We start from the raw sequence: 12311 nt of genomic DNA, 5'->3' as shown, positions 1-12311 counted from the left end.
TGTTACTGCAAATTATATTTAAGCTAAAAGAATTCACATTGTTGATCCCCAGCTATCAATAACCAAGTTGTAGGTAGCATTTTTAAGCAGCCCCCTCTTTGTATATCTCTTTATTTGGCTTTTTCAACAATAGATACTTGCTGATATTTCAAGAAATTCCAAAATGGTGTAGTCGATATCGAAGAACCTAATTGTTTACAACTTCACTCTTGCTAAGAAGTCTATTCAGGTGTAAATCAATGTAGTAAAATAGAAACTTTTTTTTCTATAGAAGAGGAGAAGAGGAAGGTGAAACAAAAGTATATAATTTTATCAAACACATTAACATGTTCAATATGGATGCATAGGCTCATATTTTACAAAACAGAAAGAAAATGAACCATCTTTTTTCTCGATAGAAGCATATCTGGTGGTGTAAAACATCAAATACTCAATATGTAGTATAATGAAAAGTTGCTCATAAACGTAGAAATTATAGGGATATAATTCTAACATTTCATATAATAAGATTCAAAGGATATGTTTGTATATTATACACATCTTTAGTTTATGATCACAAGATTTAAAAGTTCGTGTCAAGTCATAATTAGGAAAACCAAATTATAATAGTGGCAACATATTTAAGAAATTTAAAAAGAGATGAGTAAATAGAAAGTACTATACTGATACTAATCCAGATCTTTAAGACTCAACTAAGAACAGGAGGTTGAACTCGTGTTGTCTGCAGAATCATAATGTCCACTGCAATCCAAGGCAAAACAATAGTCGTTAAGACTATTGTTTCCAATTTTGACGTATTCATCTATAAGATTAGGATTACTTTCACCATTTTATCCAAATGATTAGGATTAGCTAAAATGTGCAGCTTTAGAGAGTCATCTAACAATAAAACACGAATAGAAATGACATTTTACACTCGTTTTGATTTAAAAATCAAAGAATCCCTTGTTAGTTAGTTGTTGATAAAATCTAGATTGTTACAATATATCTTGGCCTGGTAAGTTTTTTGGGTACGTGATTGTTTATAGTACACTTTCCTAATGAGAGTTCTTTGGTATCTACATGAATTGACTTAAGGTTTAGCCTATAAAAGTCACATAAATTAACTTTTCAATCAATTTTTGATAGGCATTAACATCACATAATAGCTCGTCTCCTATAATATTAGTTGTCTCATCATACTCCCTAGTACAGAAAACTCAAAAAGTATGGATACGCTCATGGTTCCACTCAAATACTTTCCCCGACTTATAATAAATTTACTTGCATTCAAGTACATTACCTTACATAGAAAATATAAAATAAAATAAAAACTTGTGTGTTTGAAAGTATGAGTTACATGTGTTTCAAGTGGTATTCAAAAAACACAACAATTTGTCACCAATTCTGGAATAGGATTCATGTACTACAACTCTTGCTCCTTAGATTAAAGTTAATGATGGGGTTTATATGTGTATATTTATGGAAATCAAAATTTGAGAAAGCTTTCTATAATATCAAGCTATGTAATCGTGTTTAACAACAGGGTTGGTTCATATAAGTAATCTTGAAGTCTCATCATAAGATTAGAGAAGTATATGGCTAAAACTAAGAGAGATCCTTTTAGTCGAGAAAAAAAATCATTTTTATTTAGTTGTTCATCGGGAAAACTCAAGAGTATGCACATGCCAATACATTATGATTTCACTTAAATACTTTTCCCGATTTTAGGTTAAGGACAGAGTTCAAATTCTCTGTTATGATCCTACTAATTCCACTTAAATACTTTCCTCGACTTTGTATCAAGGATAGAGTTCAAACTCGTGATATGAACAATTTTTACTGTATTTTTTCTATTGATTTCTAACCAGTAAATTGAAGTTGGCTGAAACATTAGTGATAATTTAAATTCTAACGGTTAGTATACTTATCCTAGATCTACTGATAGATCAATAGGTCAATTCCTCTTATTGCAGATCCTTAACTTCACACAACAAGCGAAAATAATTTCAAAATATCAAATGCAATAAGGTGAAGAAACTCCAAGCTAAATTCACAACAGCCCAGAAAATTGATTCTGATGAAAAAATCATGTATTGAATTAAAAAAAACACCCAACTAAAATAAAGAAACCCACAAAGCTAATTTCGACAGGAAAAGAACCAATTTAATTACTGCATGTGAAGAAATATAATAAAAATATGAAACATCATAATTACCTAGTTAAAATTGAAAGCACAAAGATTAAAATTATTAGGACTTCCAAAGCACAAAGAAAATTAAACATCAATAACAAACCCAAATGACAAAAGAGGCAAATATTGACACAAACAGGTCAAATTTGGGTTTTTTTCCCAGTTTAAACGACCCTTGAGGTCGGTCAAGGGCTGAGCAACACCCCATGCCTTATCATTAATAGAAAGAAAAAGTACAAGAAGAGGGACATAAATCTTACCTTCTATCATTTGGTGGGTATATAGTATGACATACCTACTAAGGTTAGTCAACTCAACCTCATACATTGAGATGCTATCTATAGAAAAACTAAGTATCTAAAGAGGAGTTCTCTCTTAATACACTTTTTCTAAGAAAACATAAATAAGGAGACTCTCCCTTTACAACTTAAATGAAAAGATAAAATCTATATGAGACTAGTGTCTATGCTAATCCATCCACTTAGCTTTTCCTCAACTTTGTTGTATTTCCACCTTCCTGTATTTGGTTTAGTAATTTGTATATGTAATACTTTGCTTGTTTCTCGCTCATACTAATTTCCTTCTGCCTGTAACAACAATTATACCATTCATAGACATAAATGTAATAGGTAAAATTTTGTTATTGCTTGTTCCCTTGCTACTTGTGATCTCCTTATACCTGGAACATTATTTATACCATACAAAAGAATAATATATGTTATAGGTAGCAATCTGGTATAATACAGTCAAGGAGGATACTTAATCCTTGTTAATTTCCTTCTTCTAAAGTTTTCTAGGATGTAGCTTCCTTTTGCTTCTTGTGATAATTGATTGTACGTATAATAATGTTGTATGATTTCTTGACTGTGACTATGCTTTGATAATAGATCAAATTTGGTGAAAGATAGAGGGAAGTGTGGGCCACGGAACAGCCAAGCAGCTCACCACAACTCCAAAAACTTCAAGCCGGACTCAATTTGCTCTACGAGATGTGCTCCTACTCAGAATCGAATCTGCACCACAAAGAGTGCAACAAGCGTAGTATGAGTACGAAACCACGTGTACCCAGTATGTCTCATTGACCGACAAAGAAGAAGTAGTGACGGGAGTTTGTAAAAAAATAAATTCGTACATTATATAAGTGTATATATATATATATATATATATATATATATATTACACTCACTATTTAGATTTCATCAATAAAGGTAATCAACATCAAGTATTTTCCAAACGTCAAACAAAACACATAATCATCAAAATAAATGATGTGATGAAATGCAATGCAATATAACACCATGTAATGAATTGTCTCAGAATACCCAGTACACGCTCAACCGTATATACATGATACTCCTCGGAAATACATCGAGAGTTCATGACCCATGGGAGACTCGCGAGGTCCATATACCGACACGGACGATCTCCACGTGTCTGTGCGGACGATCTCAATGCACTATCATAATATCAAATAATTTTTGCACGGACGGTCTCCACGTGCCCAAATTACAATCTTAACATCTCACCATCCCCAGCACGGACGATCTCCACGTGCCCAACTTATACTCAGTCTCATGTCTATGCATGTGCACAATATTATTTCAATAGAGGGGATGATGATGCATCTCAATCAATCTATATGAACATAATACATAACCACCTCAATTATCACAACTATACGGGTGAAATAAATAAAACACAATCACACAAGGAATTCAAGTCAATAATATATCAGCTAATGTCCATATGCTTTGGCATTCTCAAATTTCAATCCACATTCTATAATAGAAATTTTCCTTTTTATAACACCGGTACTCGTACCAATGCCCGTCACACCATTGATACGAGACCACCACTTTTTCCCCCTTACTCCATTGTCTATTTTCATTTTTAATCTTTACTTAGGAAAACGTCCTTCAACAAGTCTAAAAGTCTTAACATACCTTAAATGCCGAATCTCGTGCCACAATACTTCAAGATTATTTCTTTCCCTTTCGCAAAGTTTCAGAACGTTCCCAATCTACCAATCATGCAATATTCGTAAGTAAGCAAGCTCATAGGTACTCAACTTATTATATGTCTAACCTAAACTCCCAAACTCACTCATATATCCAATTAGCTCCTACTCTTGTTACAAATTATATATCAAAGATTCCATATTGCTAAATTTCAAGCCTAGTGTTAAGCCTCAACTCCTCTAAATATTATGAATTTAAGGATACTCATGTAACACGATATCACCAAAAATTGGCTAGCTATACCCATAAACTTTGAGGAGTATTACTATATGAAAATTAAATAAATAATAATTAAAAAAAATCTAAGGCAATACATAGCTAATTGTAACTTAATAGACGACAACAAAATATTGCCATGGAATTTGCAGATCCCATCCATGCAAACATAGATGTACGCCAATCATTATATTAAATCATTGTTCAATGATAACCCCTTTGTGATTAAAATAAACAAAGAATTTTCTTTCCTATTCTAGTTCGAATAATTTTATCATCCCTTTAGATTTGTTCCACCTTTTCATACGTTCCCCCTTTGTTTTTTTTTTAATATAATAAAATTAGTCACCTAACTATATACATTCACACTAAGAGAAACCTCATAATCTGCCAAACTTTTCATCACCGATATCACACCCTAACTTAACCCATCCAAATTTCTCCCCCTAATATAATTGATCCTTCCCAACACCGTTTACATAAAAATAGGATTTACTTTCGGTAATTAACAAAATTATTACATGAGCATTATAAAATTTAATATACAATTTGAAGAAAATCAGGTGCTTACCAGGAACCACCGTAAACCTTTCGCCAACCGCTGCTCTTTGCCCTATTGTATTATTTTTTTATTTTATTTTTTTTGAGTTATGACTAACAGATTATTAACCCCTCTTTACTTAGCTTAATTTCATGGGCCAAAGAAATACTAAATTGAATTATAAACTAGGCCCACTAATATTAACTATATTCATTATTTATTAAAATTTTCATCAACCAGATACTATTAGTTACTGAATACTTTAGAAATACCCCCTTTAAATTTTTAAAAGGAGTCAAAATAATCCTAGTTTTCAAAATGGTCTAGCGGGTCATTACATCACCTACCACTTAAACAAACGTTCGTCCTCGAATGGAAAAAGAAAAGAGCTAACCTGAACGCTCAAAAAGATGAGGATATTTACTTCTCATGTCTGACTCTGTCTCCCATGTAGCCTCCTCCACTGGACGATGCTTCCACTGAACCTTTACTGAAGCAATCTCCTTGGACCTTAGCTTCCGAACTTGACTATCCAAAATGGTGATCGGCTCTTCCTCAAAAGTCAAATTTTGATCAAGTAACACTGAATCCCATTGAATCACATGATCACCACCCTGATGATACTTCTTAAGCATTGAAATATGAAATACAAGATGAACACCTGACAAACCAGGTGGCAAAGCCAATTGATACGCCACCTCACCAATACGCTCAACAATCTTGAAAGGACCAATATACCTTGGTCTCAACTTGCCCTTCTTTCCAAACCTCATCACACCCTTCATGGGTGAAACCTTCAATAAAACCCTCTCTCCCACCATAAACTCTAAATCACGAATCTTTCGATCTGCATAACTCTTTTGCCTACTCTGTGCCATGAGAAGTCTATCTTGGATCAACTTGACCTTGTCCAAGGACTCCCTCAACAAATCTGTACCCCATGGTCTAACCTCAAATGCATCAAACCAGCCAATTGGAGATCGACATCTCTTACCATACAGAGCCTCAAATGGTGCCATCTCAATGCTCGAGTGATAACTATTATTGTAGGCAAACTCCGCTAAAGGCAAGAACTGATCCCACTGACCACCAAAGTCAATCACACACGCCCGCAACATGTCCTCAAGAACCTGAATAGTCCGCTCAGACTGACCATCAGTCTGAGGGTGAAAGGCTATACTAAGATCCACCCGAGTGCCCAACTCTTTCTGCATAGACCGCCAGAAATGAGATGTAAATTGGGTGCCATGATCTGAAATAATAGATATAGGAATCCCATGCAAACGAACTACCTCTTGAATATAGATCTTGGCTAACTTCTCTGAGTTATAGGTAGTCTGAACTGGTACAAAGTGTGCAGACTTAGTCAGTCGATCCATGATGACCCATATTGCATCAAACTTACTCAAGGTACGTGGCAACCCTACCACAAAGTCCATAGCAATGCGCTCCCACTTCCACTCAGGTATGGGCATCCTCTGAGTCACACCTCCAGCCTTTTGGTGTTCATACTTCACTTGCTGACAATTCAAACATCGAGATACAAAATCTACTATGTCCCTCTTCATACGACACCACCAATAGTGTTGCTTCAAGTCACGATACATCTTAGTAGCCCCCGGATGAATAGAGTACCTCGAACTATGAGCCTCCTCCATGATCAATCTAGTCAAATCACCTGTACGAGGAACACATATACGACCCTTAATCCTCAAAACTCCCTTACTATCAAGAATTGCAGCCCTGGCTTCTCCTTTTAAAACCTTGTCCCTAATCTTACATAAATCACCATCATCAAACTGTTGAGCTCGAATTCGCTCCAACAAGGATGACCTAGCCTCCATATAAGCCAATACCTTACCAGATTCTGAAATATCAAGTCTCACAAAGCTATTGGCCAGGGATTGGACATCCCTAGCTAGGGGACGCTCGCCAACCTGTAACATGGCTAGGCTACCCATACTTACCGCCTTCCGACTCAAGGCATCTGCTACAACATTTGCTTTGCCTGGGTGATAAAGGATAGTCATATAGTAGTCTTTGAGCAACTCCAACCATCTCCTCTGCCTCAAATTTAGATCCCTTTGATTAAATATATACTGGAGACTACGATGATCCGTGAACACCTCACAATGCACACCATAAAGATAATGCCTCCAAATCTTTAATGCAAACACCACAGCCACCAATTCTAAATCATGAATAGGGTAGTTCTTCTCATGAACCTTTAACTGCCTCGAAGCATAAGCTATCACCTTTCCCTTATGCATCAACACACAACCAAGACCAATCCGAGAAGCATCACAATATACAACAAAACCCTCTCCCTCCACGGGTAGGGTCAAAATCGGAGCAGTAGTCAATAAAGTCTTGAGCTTTTGGAAACTAACCTCACATTCGTCAGACCACTATAAAGTCACCTCCTTCTGTGTCAATCTAGTTAATGGAGATGCAATGGATGAGAAACCCTCAACAAACCGTCGATAATAACCTGCAAGGCCCAAGAAACTCCGAATCTCAGTAACTGAAGCAGGTCTGACCCAATCTCTAACCGCCTCAATCTTCTTAGGATCCACCATGATACCCTCCTTAGACACTACATGTCCCAAGAATGCTACCGAACTAAGCCAAAACTCACACTTTGAAAACTTTGCATAAAGCTTCTTCTCCTTTAGGATCCCAAGAACAATCCTCAAATGATGCTTGTGTTCCTCCTTAGTGCGTGAGTATATCAATATATCATCTATGAAGACAATAACAAAGGAATCTAAATACGGTCTGAACACTCCATTCATCAGGTCCATAAAAGCTGCTGGGGCATTAGTCAATCCAAAAGACATCACCAAAAACTCGTAATGACCATAACGTGTTCGAAAAGACGTCTTAGGGATATCCTCCCCCAAACCTTCAGCTGATGATATCCAGATCTCAAGTCAATTTTGGAGAAAACTGAAGCACCCAGCAACTGATCAAATAAATCATCAATACGAGGTATCGGATACTTATTTCTGATGGTTACCTTGTTCAACTGCCGATAGTCAATACACATACGCATAGATCCATCTTTCTTCTTCACAAATAACACTGGAGCACCCCAAGGAGATACACTTGGTCTAATAAAACCTTTGCTCAACAAATCCTGCAACTGCTCCTTCAACTCCTTCAATTCAGCCGGTGCCATACGATAAGGAGGAATGGAAATAGGCCGAGTGCCTGGATCCACATCAATACAAAAATCAATATCACGATCTGGTGGAAGACCTGGCAAATCGGTCGGAAATACTTCTGAAAATTCACTCACTACTGGAATAGACTCAAGCATAGGAGTCTCAATACTAGTATCTCGAATGTGGTCCAAGTACGCCAAACATCCTCTCTGTACCAACTGACGAGCCTTAAGGAATGATATCACACCCTTAGAAGGATGACTAAGAGTACCTCTCCATTCTACTATAGGAATTTCAGGCATAGCTAAAGTGATGGTCTTGGCATGACAATTTAAAATTGCGTGGTAAGAAGATAACCAATCCATACCAAGAATCACATCAAAGTCTATCATATCTAAGACCTTTAAATCTGCATGAGTGTCACACCCCATCAAAGTAACAGTACATAAACGATACACCCGATCTACAACTACAGAATCCCGACAGGAGTAGAAACACGTATTGGCAAATCAAGAGACTCACACAATATATCCAGACTAGGAGCAAAATATGTGGACACATAAGAATAAGTAGAGCCTGGATCAAATAATACAGTAGCTGGTTGATGACCAACTGGAATAATACCTGTTATAACAGCATCTGAGGCTTCAGCCTCTGGCCTACCTGGAAAAGCATAACAGTGAGAACGACCTCCATGAGATTGTGAACCTCCACGACCACTACCTCGACCAGAAGGAGAACCACCTCTACCTGAATGAGGACCACCTCTACCATTATGTGCACCACCCCTAGCTGGAGGTTGTGCAGCCCTGGAAGTCGAAGCCTGAGAACCCTGATGTAAGCCACCATGTCTGGTCCTAGGGCAGTCTCTCACAAAGTGTCCCATATCACCACACTCAAAACAGCCCCTACGAGACACAGGCTGATGAGAGGAACCTGAATGACCAGAATGCCCTCCGCGAACTACAGGTTTAGAGGATGAACCCTGCGAAGTATGCACCGAGCTCGAAGAGTTATGCCCAGCGTTACCAGCCTCGGACGCTGGTATAGCAGCATGAATGGGTCTGCTAGACTGAGGGTGACAATCTTTGCCCAAGTAACCCCGACTCCTAGGCGGAGCACCACCATAATCACCTGAATAACGAGTCCTCTTGCCCTCTCGCTGCTCAAATCCCTCACGCCGAATCATCTCCAACTCCTTAGCAGCATCTACCACTTTCTGGAATGGAACACCAGAAGCAGCAACCTGAGAAACTCCTAGACGGATCGGAATAATCAGCCCCTTAACAAACCTTCTCACTCTCTCAGCCTCTGTGGTAAGTATCATCGAAGAATGCCTAGCCAAGGCATGAAATTTACCCTCATACTCTGCAACTGACATACCATTTTGCTGCAAACCCTCAAACTCAGCTCTCTTGCGCTTCCTCTCACTGCGTGGAACAAATTTAGATAGAAATACCTGAGTAAACTGAGTCCAGGATAGTGGATGGGATCCAGCTGGCCTACTACTAATATAATCCCTCCACCACTGCTTAGCAGAGCTAGTCATCTGAAACGCTGTGTAGTCAACTCCATGAGACTCCACTAATCCAAGATTGTGCAACCTCTCATGACAACTAACTATGAATTCATATGCATCCTCAGCTAAGTCACCAGTATAAGTAGGAGGATTCATTAGTCTGAACCTCCCAAACATCTTTTGCTCATCAATAGTCATAGAAGGTCTGTTCACCAAATGTGATGTCATATCTGGAAACTCCATACTATCCAAACGAGGAGCTACAACGGCAGCTGGCTGAGTCCTGGGAGTTTGAGAATCTGGAGCAACTATCGGATCTGGAGTTTGACCTCCAGCACGGGTCTGTGAGCCATCAAAAGTGACAGGCAAAGCTCTTGCCTGGGCTATCCCCTCTAGGATTCCTAACATACGAGCCAAGGTATCTTGAAGCACTGGGGGGACAATAGTACTGGTTAGAGCTTGAGCTGGCCCATCCCCCTCGATACGATCTTGCACATCCCCATGAATAACCTCTGCATCAGGAGGTACGGTCCTATCACGACCCTGAGTAGCTATTGGTACTTGAACATCCACAGGTGCTGCAATACGGCCCCTACCACGACCTCGAGCTCGTCTCCTACCTCTACCTCGAACAGTGTTCCCAGAAGTAGGCGCAGGAATAGGATCCTGACCACCACTTGCCGATGTACGATTTTTCGCCATCTGAGAAAGAATGAGATATCAAGATTAGAATTACTACAAAGTCAAGTGTGCACGATAATGAATAAAAGAACAGAATATTTCCTAAATGTCCTATAGCCTCTCGAAGATAGGTATGGACGTCTTCATACCGATCCGCAAGACTCTACTAGACATTGCTCTTGTACTTTTGAGACCGATGAACCTAGGGCTCTGATACCAAATTTGTCACGATCCAAATTTTTGCAAGTCGTGATGGCACCTATGTTCTCAACCAATAGGTAAGCCAACCCAACATATTAACCCAACTAAACCAACAAATGAGTAAAAAAGATCAACGCTTAGCAAGAATCTCCAACATTGAGTTCCTTATAAGTACGAAATGCGGAAGATAAAATATATCACCCCAAGAATTGGTGTCTTAAGTACAAGAGCTTCTAGAATACGATGCAAGTCTGAAACTAAAATGACAAATCTAACTTAAGGGATATCCTGTTTGAATACTGAATAACAGAATACGTAAAGATAGAGGGAAGTGTGGGCCACGGAACAGCCAAGCAGCTCACCACAACTCCAAAAACTTCAAGCCGGACTCAATTTGCTCCACGAGATGTGCTCCTACTCAGAATCGAATCTGCACCACAAAGAGTGCAACAAGCGTAGTATGAGTGATGAAATGCAATGCAATATAACACCATGTAATGAATTGTCTCAGAATACCCAGTACACGCTCAACCGTATATACATGATACTCCTCGGAAATACATCGAGAGTTCATGACCCATGGGGGACTCGCGAGGTCCATATACCGACACGGACGATCTCCACGTGTCTGCGCGGACGATCTCAACGCACTATCATAATATCAAATAATTTTTGCACGGACGGTCTCCACGTGCCCAAATTACAATCTTAACATCTCACCATCCCCAGCACGGACGATCTCCACGTGCCCAACTTATACTCAGTCTCATGTCTATGCATCTGCACAATATTATTTCAATAGAGGGGATGATTATGCATCTCAATCAATCAATATGAACATAATACATAACCACCTCAATTATCACAACTATACGGGTGAAATAAATAAAACACAATCACACAAGGAATTCAAGTCAATAATATATCAGCTAATGCCCATATGCTTTGGCATTCTCAAATTTCAATCCACATTCTATAATAGAAATTTTCCTTTTTATAACAGCGGTACTCGTACCAATGCCCGTCACACCATTGATACGAGACCACCACTTTTTCCCCTTACTCCATTGTTTATTTTCATTTTTAATCTTTACTTAGGAAAACGTCCTTCAACAAGTCTAAAAGTCTTAACATACCTTAAATGCTGAATCTCGTGCCACAATACTTCAAGATTATTCCTTTCCCTTTCGCAAAGTTTCAGAACGTTCCCAATCTACCAATCATGCAATATTCGTAAGTAAGCAAGCTCATAGGTACTCAACTTATTATATGTCTAACCTAAACTCCAAAACTCACTCATATATCCAATTAGCTCCTACTCTTGTTACAAATTATATATCAAAGATTCCATATTGCTAAATTTCAAGCCTAGTGTTAAGCCTCAACTCCTCTAAATATTATGAATTTAAGGATACTCATGTAACACGATATCACCAAAATTGGCTAGCTATACCCATAAACTTTGAGGAGTATTACTATATGAAAATTAAATAAATAATAATTAAAAAAAATCTAAGGCAATACATAGCTAACTGTAACTTAATAGACGACAACAAAATATGGCCATGGAATTTGCAGATCCCATCCATGCAAACATAGATGTACGCCAATCATTATATTAAATCATTGTTCAATGATTACCCCTTTGTGATTAAAATAAACAAAGAATTTTCTTTCCTATTCTAGTTCGAATAATTTTATCACCCCTTTAGATTTGTTCCACCTTTTCATACGTTCCCCCTTTGTTTTTTTTTTAATCTAATCAAATTAGTCACCTAACTGTATACATTCACA

The sequence above is a fragment of the Solanum lycopersicum genome, chromosome 9, assembly GCF_036512215.1.
Source record: "Solanum lycopersicum chromosome 9, SLM_r2.1".
Classification (NCBI taxonomy): Eukaryota; Viridiplantae; Streptophyta; class Magnoliopsida; order Solanales; family Solanaceae; genus Solanum; species Solanum lycopersicum.
Note: the sequence above shows the minus strand (reverse complement) of the source record.